Source organism: Rhinoderma darwinii, chromosome 2, assembly GCF_050947455.1.
Source record: "Rhinoderma darwinii isolate aRhiDar2 chromosome 2, aRhiDar2.hap1, whole genome shotgun sequence".
Classification (NCBI taxonomy): Eukaryota; Metazoa; Chordata; class Amphibia; order Anura; family Rhinodermatidae; genus Rhinoderma; species Rhinoderma darwinii.
In genome coordinates this window covers 276,107,448-276,122,980 of record NC_134688.1, presented here as the reverse complement: position 1 = coordinate 276,122,980, position 15,533 = coordinate 276,107,448, and positions in this window count along the sequence as shown.

The window sequence follows — 15,533 nt, the reverse complement described above, 5'->3', positions numbered from 1 at the left end:
AGTTTGTAGAGTAGGGCAGCAATGAACTAGACTAAAGGCAAAAAGCTCAATAGTCTGGCAAAGACAAAATGCAGGTGCCAGGCATATATAGGAACCGAAAATGATGAGATTAATTAGGCAATCAGGGCAAGGAATCTCAAGAGGCACTAACCAAGAGAACCTAAACAATAGATTCATCAGTGTTTGGCTTTTTCAGTAGTTCAATTAGAAGTTTAGTTTCTGGGTTTGAATCTTGACTCTGAGTAGAGTTAAGGGGGTTTTACACTGGACGATTATCGGGCAGAGGAGCGAACGGAGTAACGACCGCTCGTCCCCATCCATAGCTCCGTGTGTCAGGGGTAAACGAGCGCCGATCAACGATGTAAAAGGGTCTTTACAAGAGAGACTATTGTGGTATGCCCTCAGGCATCATGGCAGCATCTCTAATCACTGGTTGTCACAAAGGGTCTGTGGACCCACTGGGCCGTACCGCCTTGGCGGTAAGGCAGCTGGCCAACAGGGCTCAGGTCTGAGTCTATAGGATATAGGGTACCTGTGGCAGCACAGACAGTAGCTTGGCAGGAACTAGGCAGCAGGTGGATGTCAGGCGTGGGGAGGCAGACAAGCATGGTATCAAGCACAGCACGACAATAGCAAGCACGGCACTAGATCGGAATACAGGTCCAGGAACAGGAAACACTGGGAGCAGGAAACAATAGGGGACCATTTGCATAGACAGACTAAGGAAAACACAACAACGCTCAGGCATAGAACTAGGGGGCTGGACCCCTCTTATAGTCCAGAGTACTCACGGGTCAAAATTCGTCCATGAGGTCCGCTGCCCCTTTAAGAGCGGGCACGAGCGTGCGCGCGCACCCTACGGGATCCAGCAGAGGTGAGTGGACGCGAGCGCTGGCGTCTCCTGAGGAGGAGGATGGGGCCAGCGTTTGCCGACTCGTGGCTGAGGCTGTCAGGGGGAGGATGGAGCTGACAGCCCGCAGCCGCGGACATTACAGTATCCCCCCTCCTATGCCCCCTCTTTTTGGGGCCAGAGCGAGAGAAAAACTTCTTCAGAAGATTAGGGGCATTGAAGTTCTCCTCTGGCTCCCAGGACCTCTCTTCGGGACCGAATCCCCTCCAATCCACCAAATAAAAAGTCTTTCCCCTCACTCTCTTGGTGTCCAAGATCTCCTTGAACTCAAAGATGTCCGAGGCGCCGCTGGAGGCAACCGCAGGGCCGGGAGTCTTGAAATAGCAGTTTAGGATCACCGGCTTCAGGAGGGAGACATGAAAGGAGTTGGGAATCCTGAGGATAGGAGGCAGCCGAAGTTTGTAGGCGACAGGGTTTGTCTGTTGCAGGACCTCGAACGGTCCGAGGAACCTGGAGGCAAATTTACATGATGGCACCCTGAGTCTGATATTCCTAGACGACAGCCAGACCTTAGTGCCAGGAAGAAACCGAGGAGACTCTCTTCTCCTTGTGTCAGCCTTCCGTTTCATGCGGTCCACTGCTATTAGGATGGAGGATCGAGTCTGCTGCCAGATCTGCTAAAAGTCTCTAAACGTGGAGTCAGCTGCAGGTACCTCGGAAGTATCAGGCACTGGAACAAGAATTTGTGGATGCTGGCCGTAGACCATGCAGAAATGTGTATTCCTAGTAGACTCACTGGTGTGATTGTTGTAGGAGAACTCCGCCCATGGGAGCAGCTGCACCCAGTCATCATGCTGTTTGGAGATGAAGTGGCGTAGGTAGTTCTCCAAAATCTGGTTGATTCTCTCGACCTGACCATTAGACTGAGGATGGTAGGCAGAAGAAAAGTCCAACTTCACGCCAAGAAGTCCGCAGAGGGCTCTCCAGAACCTCGAGGTAAACTGAACCCCCCGATCGGACACAATATGTTGTGGCAAGCCGTGCAGGCGGAAGATGTGTTGAATAAATAATTTGGCCAACTGAGGAGCAGAAGGAAGACCGGTCAGAGGAACGAAGTGGGCCATCTTCAAAAATCGGTCCACCACCAGCCAGACAGCACTGCATCCAGCAGAGAGAGGCAGGTCCGTGATAAAGTCCATCGCTATATGCTGCCAAGGAGCATTGGGCACAGGCAGGAAGTGGCAAAGAAACACGTGGGTCAATACTGCCAAGAGGTGTAGACTGAGCATCCACATTGCCAGGAGGTGTAGTAGGAGCAACGGCAGCTTGTGCCTCCTGCCGACGTGCAAGAATGTTCAACGCCTGGAGGAGTTGGTCCTGTCGGGACCGGAGGTCCAGCATATCCGCTCGCATCTCTTGTGTCATCGTCATCGTTTTTAACCGGCCAGGGGGGTCCATGGCCTGAGCGTACTGTCACGAAGGATTTGTGGACCCACTGGGCCGTACCGCCTTGGCGGTAAGGTAGCTGGCCAACAGGGCGCAGGTCTGAGTCTTTAGGATATAGGGTACCTGTGGCAGCACGGACAGTAGCTTGGCAGGAACTAGGCAGCAGGTGGACGTCAGGCGTGGGGAGGCAGACAAGCGTGGTATCCAGCACAGCACGACAATAGCAAGCACGGCACTAGATCGGAATACAGGTACAGGAACAGGAACAGGAAACACTGGGAGCAGGAAACACTAGGGGACCATTTGCATAGACAGACTAAGGAAAACACAACAACGCTTAGGCATAGTACTAGGGGGCTGGACCCCTCTTATAGTCCAGGGTACTCACGGGTCAAAGTTGGTCCATGAGGTCCCGTGTGTGCGCTGCCCTTTTAAGAGCGGGCACGAGCGTGCGCGCGCACCCCACCGGATACGGCAGAGGTGAGTGGACGCGAGCGCTGGCGTCTCCTGAGGAGGAGGCTGGGGCCAGCACTTGCCGACTCGTGGCTGCGGCTGTCAGAGGAGGTTGGAGCTGCCACGGACATTACACTGGTGCAAGTGTATTGTTAAAACTGCTTCAAGTTATACTATTATAGATAACTACTGATGTCAATCTTTATGCCCTGTTCACACTGAGTTTTTTTTGCAGGCAGAAAAATCTGGCTCAAAATGCCTCAAAAACCGCGTGTGACTAAAAGCCCCTGCGAGAAAAAAATGCCTCTGCCTCCCATTGAAACCAATGACAGGCGGTTTCAGATGTTTTTCGCCGCTGATTCCGATGTGGTTTCCGCATGAAAATCAGCGTAATAAAACTCTGTTTGAACTGGACTTTAAATTGGTTTCAAGGTGGAGCATTATGTTCAAGTACTTGAACACCTTTCTAGTTTTTGTTTAATCAACCAAATTTAAATCTGTGCTGGTTCATTTTTTAATACCACTTTATAGCGGTCAGAACTTCATCTTTAACTTTCTGGCTATCTATTGTCCCCTCTAGAGGGAGCATAGGAGCTTATTGCAAGTTTTCCTCATGTATTTTAACCCCTTAAGGATGCAGCCTAGTTTTTGCCCTAAGGCTCAGAGCCCATTTTTCAAATCTGACATAGTTCACTTTATGTGGTAATAACTTTGGAAGGCCTATACCTATCTAAGTGATTCTGAGATTGTTTTCTCGTGGGACATTGGGCTGTATGGTAGTGGTAAAATTTGGTCAATATAGTGTTTATTTGTGAAAAACAGCAATTTTTAGCGAAAATTTGGAAAAAAAAATCATTTTTCTGAATTTAAATGCATCTGCTTTTAAGACAGAGGGTTATACCAAACAAAATAGTTACTAGTTCACATTTCCCATATGTCTACTATGTGTTGGCATTATTTTTTGAACATTCTTTATTTTTTCTAGGACGTTACAAGGCTTAGAACATAAGCAGCAATTTCTTATATTTTGAATATAATTTCAAAAGCCTCTTTTTTTTAAAATTTCAAAAGCCTCTCCCAGCTTAGTTCTGAAGTGGCTTTGAGAGGCCTGTATATTATAAACCCCCATCAAATGCCCCATTTTAGAAACTAGACCCCTCAAAGTATTCAAAGCAGCATTTAAAAAGTTTATTAACCCTTTAGGTGTGTCACAGGAATTTACATCAAAGTAGAGGTGAAATTTACAAAATAATTTTTTTTGTCAGAAAATCCTTTTTATTCCATTTTTTTTTTACAGAAAAACGCAACTCAATACTTATTGCCCAGATTTTTCAGTTTTGAGAAATATCCCACATGTGGCCCTAGTGTGGTAATGGACTGAAGCACCGGCCTCCGAAGCAAAGAGCACCTAGAAGATTTTGAGGCCTCCTTTTTATTAGGTACCATGTCCGGTTTGAAGAGGTCTTGTGGTGCCAAAACAGTGGTAACCCCGAAAAAGTGACCATATTTGGAAAACTAAACCCCTCAAGGAATTTTTCTAGAGGTATAGTGGGCATTTAGAAAATCACATTTTTGCGATAAAAGGTACAAATTTTTAATTTTGACAAGGAATAAAGGAGAAAAAGCACCCCAACATTTGTAAACCAATTTCTCCCGATTACGGCAATACCCCATATGTGGTCATAAACTGCTGGTTGGACAAACGGCAGGGCTGAGAAAGGCAGGAGCGCTATTTGACATGTAGATTTTACTGGATTGGTTTCTGGGCTCCATGTCACATTTGCAGAGCTTCTGAGGTACCAGGACAGGGGAAACCCCTTAAAAGTGACCCCATTTTGGAAACTAGACTCCTTGAGAAATTCATTGTAGCTTTCATGGGGTGCATGCGACTTTTTGATTAGTTTTCATTCTATTTTTAAGAGGCGTGGTGACTAAAAAACAACAATTCTACTATTTGTTTTTTATTCACCGTGCGCTATAAATGACATATTCACTTTATTCTGCGGGGCGATACGATTACGGCAATACCATATGTTTATAGTTTTTTTTTATGTTTTATGGCGTTTGCACAATAAAATACTTTTTATAAAAAGTAATTTTCTTTTTGTGTTGCCTTATTCTAAGGGTATGTGCACACACACTAATTACGTCCGTAATTGACGGACGTATTTCGGCCGCAAGTCCCGGACCGAACACAGTGCATGGAGCCGGGCTCCTAGCATCATACTTATGTACGATGCTAGGAGTCCCTGCCTCACTGCAGGACAACTGTCCCGTACTGTAATCATGTTTTCAGTACGGGACAGCAGTTCCACGGAGTAGCAGGGATTCCTAGCATCGTACATAAGTATGATGCTAGGAGCCCGGCTCCCTGCACTGTGGTCGGTCCGGTACTTGCGGTCGAAATACGTCCGTCAATTACGGACGTAATTAGTGTGTGTGCACATACCCTAAGAGCTATAACTTTTTTTATTTTTCCACCAAGAAAGCTGTGTGACAGATTTATTTTTTGCGTAATGAACTGTAGTTTCGATCAGAACCATTTTTAGGTACATGCGACTTTTTGATCTCTTTTTATTCAATTTTTTGAGAGGTGAAGTGACCAATCAATTGTGATTCTGGTATGGTTTATTATTATTTTCTTATGTTGTTCACCTCGCGGGATAGGTAACTAAATACTTTTGTAGTTCAGATCGTTACGGACGCGGCGATACCAACTATGTATAGTTTATTTATTTATTTTTATTAATAATAAAGGACTGATCAGGGAAAAAGGGGGATTTTGACATTTTATTACTTTTAAAACTTTAATTTTTTTATTTTTACACAACTTTTTTTAACTTTTTTACTTTGTCCCATTAGGGAACTTGAGGGGAGGAGGCCCTGATCGCAATTCTAATACACTGCACTACATGCGTAGTGCAGCGTGTTAGAGCTGTCAGCTACTCGCTGTCAGCAAGCATGGTGCTTCCGTAGATGGCATAGCCAGAGGCCATTATTAGGCTTCCGGTTGCCATAGTAACCATCGCAGCCCACTATCATGTAGCGGGCCGTTGATAGTGGTTTAACCCCTAAGAAGCCGTGATCGCTATTGAATGCGCCTTCTAAGAGGTTAATCAGCGGGGACACCGCGTTCCTCCCGTGACATACTATTCCGTCATGGAGCGTGAACGATGTGGTTACCATGACGGAATAGTACATCATGGAGCTTTTGTAAATTCTACACTTTTGCCTGATTCCATTCCTGTCACTGAAGTAAGCATCTTGCTTGGAAGCATCTTGCACAAATATGTATTGCTATATTATCTAAGGCAGTGTTTCCCAAACTGTGGGTTGCGACTCCCTGTCGGGTCGTGTAAAACCATCCGGGTTCCAGGTAATCTCATCTCCACGCTGCTCTATTTTTCGGGACGTAAATTGACCAGTGATTCTGCTTGCTAATTCTATCCCTGTAGTTCTACAGAAATACACAGCAAAACCGGCATGAAAACAGAGTGATTTACGCAGCAAAGCGTAAAAAACGCACTGAAAATCGCATCAAAAAACGCACTTCCGGGTACGTTTTTTCCTGCAAATTTCTTGCAGTTTTACTGTGGATTTTCAATAGCAATATACGCAACGTGTGCATATAGCCTTAAAGAAACAGATGATTCTTCAAAATACAAAATGGATACTCCATGCAAGATGGAGTAACATAGCCATACTTACAAAATGAAATCACATAAACACATTTTACTCACTTTCACAGTGCAGCTATAGGGTTATTATCCTGTGTAGGGGCAGCTTTAACTGCATTATATTGTGTGAGGGTCATTGTACTGTGTAAGGGGCCCACTGGTTTGGGGCCGACTCAGATGTGTTTCACCTTCCCCTCTGCTAAACGCCTAGCTACGCCTCTGATGGCCACTGATGGACGGGTCAGGTCACATGACCCACCAACAGCGGCCATAGTCGGGCTTGAGCAACACACAGCAACAGGATACCTTGCGCTCGCCCCCTCCATAGTTGTTTTCGATGTTGCAGGGACTTATTGTTTGAATGGAGTGAAGTACCGGCATCTACACTGTGTTCCAAATTATTATGCACATTGGATTTAAGTGTCATAAACATTTAATTATTATTTTTCAATTAAACTCATGGATTGTATTGTGTCTTAGGGCTCTTTGGATCATTGTAATCAATCTCAGACACCTGTGATAAATAGTTTGCCAGGTGTGCCCAGTCAAAGGAAAACTACTTAAGAAGGACGTTCCACATTATTAAGCAGGCCACAGGTTTCACGCAATATGGGAAAGAAAAAGGATCCTATGTTAACATGTAACTTGGCCTGTTAAGTTTTTTTTTATTGAAAGAGCTTTTGATTTCTGTAAGGCTGGATTCACACGAGCGTGGCGTTTGGGGCGTGCGCAAAAACCACGTGACAGCTCCATGTGTCATCAGTGTATGATGCACGGCTGCGCGATTTTCGCGCAGCCACCATCATAGAGATGAGGCTAGTCGACGTCAGTAAATAGTCACTGTCCAGGGTGCTGAAAGAGTTAACTGATCGGCAGTAACTCTTTCAGCACCCTCGACAGTGAATTCCGATCACAATATCGAGCAACCTGTTAAAAAAAAAAAACGTTCGTACTTACCGAGAACTTCCCTCCCGGCCGTTGCCTTGGTGACGCGTCCTTGGTGACGCGCCTCTCTTGACATCTGGCCCCACCTCCCTGGATGACGCGGCAGTCCATGTGACCGCTGCAGCCTGTGCTTGGCCTGTGATTGGCTGGAGCTGTCACTTGGACTGAATTGTCATCCCGGGAGGTCAGACTGGAGGAAGAAGCAGGGAGTTATCGGTAAGTCAGAACTTCTTTTTTTTTTTACACGTTCATGTATATTGTGATCGGAAGTCACTGTCCAGGGTGCTGAAACAGTTTAACTTTTTCAGCACCCTGGACAGTGACTATCTCCTGACGTCGCGCACCGGAAATTTTTTTGCCGGGTTCGGTCAAAACGAGTTCGGCCGAACCCAGTGAAGTTCGGTTCGGTTGTCCGGGTTCGCTCATCTCAAAGACACTCCGTTTGGATGTTTGTAAACAGAAAAGCACGTGGTGCTTTTCTGTTTACATTCAGAGTTTGACAGCTCTTGCGCGAATCACGCAGTTCGCACGGAAGTGCTTCCGTGCGGCATGCGTGGTTTTCACGCACCCATTGACTTCAATTGGTGCGTGATGCGCGAAAAACGCCGAAAGAACGGACATGTCGTGACTTTTTTTCAGCGTACTCACGCTGAGGAAAATTCACGGACATGTCAGCACGGCCCCATAGACACATATAGGTCCGTGCAACGCGCGTGCAAATCATGCGCGTTGCACAGACGTTTTTCCCGTTCATCTGAATAAAGCCTAAATATGATGCTGCAAATTCAACAAATTACCATTTTAGTTCTCTTTACAACCTTTAACACCTTCCCGACATTTGCCGTATGGGTACGCCATGGAAAGCATTGACTTCCCGCATTTTGCCGTACCCATACGCCAAATGTTTGGCACCGGCTCAGAAGCTGAGCCGGTGCTATCATCGTCGAAACTCAGCTGTATCTTACAGCTGACATCCGACTGTAACGGCGGGGTCGAAATTAGCTTCAATCCCCGCCATTAACCCCTTAAGTGCAGCGCTCAAACGCGAGTGCTGCACTTAAGGTGTTTGCAGCTCATCAGGACCCCAGCAATGAAATTGCCGGGGTTCCAGTGGCTGCGATGGCAACCGGAAGCCTAATACTGGCCTCCCGGTCTGCCTAGCACGGAAACCGGTCAAGATCCGCCCGGCGGCGGAGCCTGATCGGCTTCCGTAGCCGCCGGCAAGATGGCGCCGGGTCAGGAGCTGATCCGGCGTCATCAGAGGTGGAAGTCAGCTGTATGTTACAGCTGACATCCACATGTAACGGCAGGAACCGGAGCTAGCTCCGATCCCTGCCATTAACCCCTTCAATGCAGCAATCGAAAGCGATTGCTGCATCTTAGCGGTTACTAGCAGATCGCCAGCCCTGACAGGCAATCGGGACTGGCGACGGCTGCTATGGCAACAGGAGACACAATGGTCTCCTGCTCTGCCATTACGGAAGCCGATTAGGCCCCGCCGGGAGGCGAAGCCTAATCGGCTTGCTGTCAGTGAATAACTGACAAATCTAATACATTGCACTACGTAGGTAGTGCAATGTATTAGAAAAAAAAAATCTGACAGCTGGACCTTCAAGTCCCCTAGTGGGACTTGAGAAAAAGTGTAAAAAAAGTATAAAAAAAGTGTAAAAAAAAAAGGGAAAAAAATAAAAGTTTGAAAACAATAAAAGTTGCAAGTAATAAAATAAGAGTAAAAGGGGGATTGCGTTATATCAAGTCCTTTTATTATTGAAAAAAAATAATAAACCATACGTATTTGGTATCGCCACGACTGTAACGACCTGAGGTATCAAAATTTTATATTATTTATTGCACGCGGTGAACCGCATAAAAAATACGTAAAAAAACTATACCAGAGTTTCTGTTTTTTGGTCACTTTGACCTATAAATATTGGAATAAAAAATGATCAAAAAGTCGCACGTATCCAAAAATGGTACCTATAAAAACTATAGCTCGTCTCGCAAAAAACAAGCCCTCATACAGCTGCGTCGACAAAAACATTTAAAAGTTATGGTTCTCACAACTTGGCGACAGGAAAAATACATTATTTTTACAAAAGTCCTATAAAATAGGTATCGCCGGAATCGTACTGACCCGCAGAATAAAGTTAACATGTAATTTATAACGCTTGGTGAACGGTGTATAAAAAAATTTAATAAAACTATGCCAGAATTGCGGTTTTTTGTTTAACTGGCCTCCGAAAAAATAGGCTAAAAGGTGATCAAAAAGTCGCATGTACCCCAAAATGGTACCAATAATAACTACAGCTCGTCCCGCAAAAAAAAGCCCTCATACAACTATGTCTATGAAAAAATAAAATTTGTTATGGCTCCAATAAGTCAGGAAATAAAAAATATGCAGTTGTTTGAAAAGGCGATTTATCAAGGACCTAAAATTAGGGAACCAGGAAAGGGAGGGCCCAAACATGTCCGCTGGAAGCGAGGGTGCCCGTATTATACCAGGACAACACTTTCCCAGCAAAATTCCCCAAACTGCAAAGGTGCGAAGTGTGGACCAAAAGGGGGATAAGAAAGGACGCCATATATCAGTGAGACACCGGCCTGTGCAGAAAGGATTGCTTCACAGGGTAACACACATCTATGGATCATTTTATTGTTTTTTTTGCCCCATTATTATACCACCTGACTATGCCCTTGATGTACTCTGCCCAGCTTACATGTACCCCCACATTATAAACGGAAACACCAGCAATACTCAAACAAAACTACTACCAAGCAATATCTGCTCTCCAAAAGTCAAATGGCGCTCCCTCCGCTCTGAACCCTACAGCGTGCCCAAACAGCAGTTTCCTTCAACATATATGGCATCGCCATACCCGGGAGAACCCTTTTAACAATTTTTGGGGTGTGTGTCTCCAGTGGCATAAGCTGGGCATTACATATTTGCCACTGAAATGGCATATCTAGGGAAAAATATACATTTTTAATTTGCACCATCCGCAGCGCATTCATTTATGGAAAAGACCTGTGGAGTGAAATGCTCACTACACCCCTTAATAAATGCATTGAGGGGTGCAGTTTACAAATGGGGTCACTTCTCAAGGGTTTCTTTTTATTATTTCACATCAGAGCCTCTGCAATTGTGAACCAATACTTTGTAAATCGCCAAATTAGGCCTTAATTTTGCATGCAGTGGCGTAACTACTGCCGTAGCAGCCGTAGCAACTGCTACGGGGCCCGCGGCATGAGGGGGCCTGTGTCGCCCGCCGGCACGGGCCCCCACCATGGCCGCAGGCTCCGCTAGCAGCCGCTATGGCTGCTACAGCGGGACGCCACTGAACACTACGGCAGAGCAGGGAGGTATCTCCCTGCTCTGCCACTAAACAAAAGACATGTATCCCCTATCCACAGGACAGGGGATACATGTATGATCGCTGGCAGCGATAGGGAGAACGGGGGACTGAAAGTCCCCTGAAGTTCTCCATCACATTCTGTGTCGGCAGCTCCGTAAAAATGAATGGAGCGCCGGTCGCGCTTGTGCGCATGTGTGACCAGCGCTCCTTTCATTTTTATTGAGCTGCCGACACAGACGCCGGAAGTCCGAGGTTAGTCATGGAGAACTTCAGGGGAGGGGGCGCTGTATGGGGTTCCCTGCAGGGGGGGGGGGCTGTATGGCATTCCCTACAAGGGGGGGCTGTATGGCGTTCCCTACAGGGGGGGCTGTATGGCGTTCTCTACAGGGGGGGCTGTATGGCGTTCTCTACAGTGGGGGCTGTATGGCGTTAGCGCCATACAGCCCCCTCTGTAGATAACGCCATACAGTCCCCCTGTAGATAACGCCATACAGCCCCCCTGTAGATAACACCATACAACCCCCCTGTAGATAACGCCATACAGCCCCCCCCCTGTAGATAACGCCATACAGTCCCCCTGTAGATAACGCCATACAGCCCCCCCCTGTAGATAACGCCATACAGTGCTCCTGTAGATAACGCCATACAACCCCCTGTAGATAACACCACACAGCCCCTACTGTAGATAACGCCACACAGTCCCCCTGTAGATAACGCCACACAGTCCCCCCTGTAGAAAACGCCACACAGTCCCCCCTGTAGATAACGCCACACAGCCCCCCCTGTAGATAACGCCACACAGTCCCCCCTGTGGAAAACGCCACACAGTCCCCCCTGTAGATAACGCCACACAGCCCCCCTGTAGATAACGCCACACAGTCCCCCTCTGTAGATAACGCCATACAGCCCTCCCTGTAGATAACGCCACACAGCCCCCCCTGTAGATAACGCCACACAGTCCCCCTCTGTAGATAACGCCACACAGCCCCCCCTGTAGATAACGCCACACAGTCCCCCTCTGTAGATAACGCCACACAGCCCCCCCTGTAGATAACGCCACACAGCCGCCCCAGTAGATAACGCCACACAGTCCCCCTCTGTAGATAACACCATACAGTCCTCCGTGTAGATAACACCACACAGCCCCCCTGTAGATAACGCCACACAGTCCCCCTCTGTAGATAACGCCACACAGCCCCCCCTGTAGATAACGCCACACAGTCCCCCTCTGTAGATAACGCCATACAGTCTACAGGGGGGGGGCTGTATGGCGTTATCTACAGGGGCGCTGTATGGCGTTATCTACAGGGGGGCTGTAAAAAAGGCACTATCTACAAGGGGGGGGGTTGTGTGACACCCTGGGGAGGGGGGGCCCCAGTCAAAAGTTTGCTATGGGGCCCAGTCATTCCTAGTTACGCCCCTGTTTGCATGGTACTCTTTCACTCCTGAGCCTGGTCGAATGTCCAGGCAAAAGATTAGGGTCACATGTAGGGTGTTTCTAAAACTGGGAAACACCGCATAATAATAAGAGGGCTGTCTTGTTATGGTGGCACAAGCCGTTCACCACATATTGGCATATCTATTGAAAAAATCCCATTTTCACTCTGCAACATGGAGTGCACACTAATTTCTACAAAATACCTGCTGGGTTAACATGCTCACTACACCACTAGGTAAATGCATTGAGGGGTGTAGTTTCCAAAATGGGGTCACTTCTGGGGGGTTTCCACTGTTTTGGTCCCACAGGCGCCCAGAAACCAATCCAGCAAAATCTGCACTCCAAATGGCGTTCCTTCCCTTTTGAGCCCTGCCGTGTGCCCAAATAGCAGTTTCTGACCACATATGGGGTATTGCCTTACTCGGGAGAAATTGCTTTACAAATCTTGGGTTCTTTTTTTTCCTTTATTTGTTGAGAAAATGAAAAATTTTGCGCTAAAGCTACGTTTTATTGAAGAAAAAGGATTGTTTTTATTTTCACTGCCCAATTCTAAAAAATTCTATGAAACATCTATGGGGTCTAAATGCTTACTACACCCCTATATGAATTCCTCAAGGGTTGTAGTTTCCTAAATGGAATCAATTTTTGGGAATTTTCATTGTTTTGTCCCCTTAGGGGCTTTGCAAATGTGACATGGCCTCCGCAAACCATTCCTGCTAATGTGATCTCCAAAAGCCAAATAGCGCTCTTTCACTTCTAAGCCCCGCCGTGTGTCCAACCAGCAGTTTATGACCACATGTGAGGTATTGTTTTACTCAGTAGAAATTGTTTTACAAATTTTGCAGTGCTTTTTCTCCTTCAGTCCTTGTGGAAATGAGAAAAAATTAGCTAAACCTACATTTTCTTTGAAAAAATGTAGATTTTTATTTTCCAGGCCTAATTCCAATAATTTCTGCAAAAAACCTGTGGGGTCAAAACGCTCACTATACCCCTAGATAATTTCTGCAATGGGTGTAGTTTCCAGAATGAGGTCACTTGTGGGGGGTTTCCACTGTTTTGTCCCCTCAGGGGCTTTGTAAATGTGACATGGCCTCCGCAAACCATTCCTGCTAAATGTGAACTCCAAAAACCAAATGGTTCTCCATCCATTCTAAGCCCTTCCGTGTGTCCAAACAGCCGTTTATTACCACATGTGGGGTATTGTTTTACTCGGGAGAAATTGCTTTACAAATTTGGTGGTGCTTTTTCTCCTTTAGTCCTTGTGGAAATGAGAAAAAAAAATGCTATACCTACATTTTCTTTGAAAAAATTTAGATATTAATTTTCACGGCATACTTCCAATAATTTCTGTAAAAAACCTGTGCTGTCAAAATGCTCACTATACTCCTAGATAATTTCCTCAATGGATGTAGTTTCCAAAATGGGGTCACTTGTGGGGGGTTTCCACTGTTTTGTCCCCTCAGGGGCTTTGTAAATGTGACATGGCCTCCGCAAACCATTCCTGCTAAATGTGAACTCCAAAAACCAAATGGTGCTCCATGCCTTCTAAGCCCTGCCGTGTGTCCAAACAGCCGTTTATTACCACATGTGGGGTATTGTTTAAAAAACAAAAAGAAAAAAGAAAAGAAAAATATTCCAGAAATATGACTAGGCACTCTTGGGTTAATAGAAAATTATCAAAAGTATTTTATTTTGAACTCCAGATATAATCGGAAGTATAAATATACATATACACAAATTTTAAAAGAAAATCTCCTGGCCAGGAAAACCATACAATTAGAACTTCTGTACATAGATCAAGTTCCCTAGGATAAATAACATTCACAATGTATATATATTATTCCAAAAGAATTTCAGTAAAACCGCTGGGTTGTATTCACACTTGCGGTTTTTGGCAATATATATTTTTTATCCTTGGAATGGCCAGAGTTCCCATTACATGTGGTTGGAAATAATTTTTTTGAAAAGAATCTTGTTATAAAGTATGGTACTCGTCACAAGAGGATGACCCTCGTATATTGGGGAACCAGATTTTGCAGCAGGTTTTTTTCCCCTCCATTTCAATAAAGAGATCCTTGATTTTTGTAAGGATCTATAGTGGTAAGCAGTCTATTCATAGACCCATAGGTCAATATATAGCCTTCCAGATTTTATATTCGGCAAGCCCAATTTTTATTCCTTTATATAGGTTTTACCTCCAAACATTCAGCAAGCCCCAGGGAACCATGCGGGGAGGCAGCCAGCCAGGCAGGTGGAGTAGAGGGCCTTCAACAGGTAAGTACTGACATGTATGGCCATATATTTCCTTTAAAGCCTCCAAAACTTCCACCGTCACCTCAAATAGAGCTTTTCTTTCCAGTGTGCCTAGGCATTCCACATCGTACGCCGGAAAGTGCAAAATCCAAAAGGACAAGGGCGCATGCCGGCAACCAGGTAAGTTCCGAAAATGTATGATATCCTCTTTCCATGGAATCTGGAAGGCTATATATTGACCTATGGGTCTATGAATAGACTGCTTACCACTATAGATCCTTACAAAAATCAAGGATCTCTTTATTGAAATGGAGGGGAAAAAAACCTGCTGCAAAATCTGGTTCCCCAATATACGAGGGTCATCCTCTTGTGACGAGTACCATACTTTATAACAAGATTCTTTTCAAAAAAATTATTTCCAACCACATGTAATGGGAACTCTGGCCATTCCAAGGATAAAAAATATATATTGCCAAAAACCGCAAGTGTGAATACAACCCAGCGGTTTTACTGAAATTCTTTTGGAATAATATATATACATTGTGAATGTTATTATCCTAGGGAACTTGATCTATGTACAGAAGTTCTAATTGTATGGTTTTCCTGTCCAGGAGATTTTCTTTTAAAATTTGTGTATATGTATATTTATACTTCCGATTATATCTGGAGTTCAAAATAAAATACTTTTGATAATTTTCTATTAACCCAAGAGTGCTTAGTCATATTTCTGGAATATTTTTTCTTTTTGTTTTTCATAATTTCCTATCAGAAATGGCACCGTGCTATATTATCATTGCATTTTTGGGTTTTCATATTGGGTATGGTTTAGTTATAACCACATCTTTTTCTATATGTGGTATTGTTTTACTCAGGAGAAATTGCTTTACTAATTTGGTGGTGCTTTTTCTCCTTTAGTCCTTGTGGAAATGAGAAAAAAAAATGCTAAACCTACATTTTCTTTGAAATAATGTAGATATTAATTTTCACGGCCTACTTCCAATAATTTCTGTAAAAAACCTGTGCAGTCAAAATGCTCACTATACCCCTAGATAAGTTCCTTGAGGTTTGTAGTTTCCCAAATGGGGTCACTTTTGGGGGATTTCCACAGTTTTGGCACT